Source organism: Alligator sinensis, unplaced genomic scaffold (genome assembly GCF_000455745.1).
Source record: "Alligator sinensis unplaced genomic scaffold, ASM45574v1 scaffold1298_1, whole genome shotgun sequence".
NCBI lineage: Eukaryota > Metazoa > Chordata > Crocodylia > Alligatoridae > Alligator > Alligator sinensis.
Genome location: NW_005842192.1, coordinates 2,004,992 through 2,007,062, shown reverse-complemented (window position 1 = coordinate 2,007,062; position 2,071 = coordinate 2,004,992).

Here is a 2,071-nt window from a genome sequence, read left to right as displayed (position 1 = left end):
CAGCAGAACCGAGACCCTGGGAGCTGCTCAAGGTGGCTCAGGTCCTCAACCCCCAGCACAAGGCCAGGAGCTCAATGCAGGAGATGCTGCACAATGGGTCCTAGATGGGGACTGAGACTGGGAGCTGCTCGAGGCAGCTTGGGTCCTCCACTTCTGGCATGCACTCAGGAGCTCGGTGCACAAGCGGGGCACGAGGGATCCTAATTGGGACCGAGACCCTGGGAGCTGTTCTAGATCGCTTAGGTCTTCCACCCCTGGCACGCAGCCAGAAACTTAGTGCAGGGGCAGTGCACAGCTGGTCCCAAGTGGGGACCAGGGCCTTGGAGCTGCATAAGACAGCCTGAGCCTTCAACCTTGAGCAGAAGACAGAGCTCTTGGTGCACATGATAGTGCACAGAGCTTCGAGCAGGCAGGCAGCCCAAAAGGAGCCAGAGGCCCTGAGTTTCCACTAGCGAGGATAAAACTCATCTGAAGGGACAAGGGCCATTCACTGGGCCCCCAGAATCATGAGTTACAGGGAAAAGGTTTCCCACAGGGGAGGAAACCCCCCCCAGGAAAGGGCCTCAGGGGACCTTCTTGGAGAAAGTATCCCTGCCAGGCCAGGGAGGGCCTGAAGAGCACTGGGGATCTCCCCCCGCCCCCACCACCTCCTCTTTGGGGCCCTGCCACAGCTCCAGGACAGCTGAGGTTTGAGGTGTCCCCCCTTAGGAGTGAAGTTATGACTGATGCTCATGTGCCTTATTTTATGTGAAACAGCGCCCCATATTTTGTTCAACCTAATTTCTTGAATTGTGAGTTTAACTGATGATAAAGTTTGGGACCCTTTCCCTTTTCCTACCTGTAATTATCTGTATCACCAGTTGTGGTAAAAGATGGTATATAGAGAGAATAAGGATTATAGTCACATATATATGTGTGTGTGTGTGTGTCCATGTTTATATTTGTATTTATCTTTTGATCTGTATATATTAATAAATGTGTATATAGTTAAGTTTCAGATTGTCCTGGCCTGGCTCTATAGGGAACAGAGGGAAAGTGCTCAGCCTGCAGTTTCCACCTACAGCACACCAGCCCTACTAACAATCCCCTCCAGTTGGAGAAGGGCGTACATACCCGAGTACACCTGGGCTACACCTGTCACAGATAAATCAGAGGGATGAGAGCATTGCCAATGCCCCACCTGGGATTGTTAATGCACCTAAGAGATCCAAGACCCATGACCCCAAGCTACAGAGGAAGGCAACCCCTCCCACCATCCCTACAGACTGACCATATGGTAAAATTCCTTCTTGACCCCAAATGTGGTAATCAGGGGATTTCAGAGATAAGGTTTTCACTTGTGGAGGGAACAGAAAGCTAATATGTCTTACAGGACCTCGTTCTGGCTGATTCTGGGAGCGCCAATTGGGAAAAGGGCCTCCGTCATTTTATTTGACACCAACACAGACTCTGGGAGCTGGCCAGGAAACGGAGTCTGCATTTTCCAATCATTTTAAGTTTTGAGTAAAACTGTCATCATGAATTGGCCTGAAAAGCCCCAAACTCAACAAAAAAATCCCATGGCATTAGCATCCCACAAATACTGCACCTCAGAAACACTAAACTATAGTGCTTCCATGATGAAGTATGGCCCCAGATCCCTCAGCAGGTGCTGAAATGTTTCTTCACAGGGCCTGGACAGGACACTTTACACAGGTGCAATTTATGTTGCTCTTTTACACTGATGCAAATTGCACCTGGGCTTCGAGCAGACAGATGAGCACTTATTCCATGTTAGCCGCATGTAGTATGCTGCTGTTATTATGCTTTACCATTACATGATGGAGGCGTGGATAATGGCCTCCTTGCCTTCTGCAAAGAGTGGCCCAGTGGCCCAGCAAATGGCTATCCCAAATGGCTATCCCATAGCCATAGCAAATGGCTATCTTAAGCCTGCAGCTTATCCTCAGTATAAGTTATCCTCAGTATAATTTATATCAGCCTAGTTTTACCCCCCACTTTTCCAATGCTAATTACATACTGGATTCAAGCAGATTACAGGCGTGTAGAACTGCAGATTGAATTGTCCTCT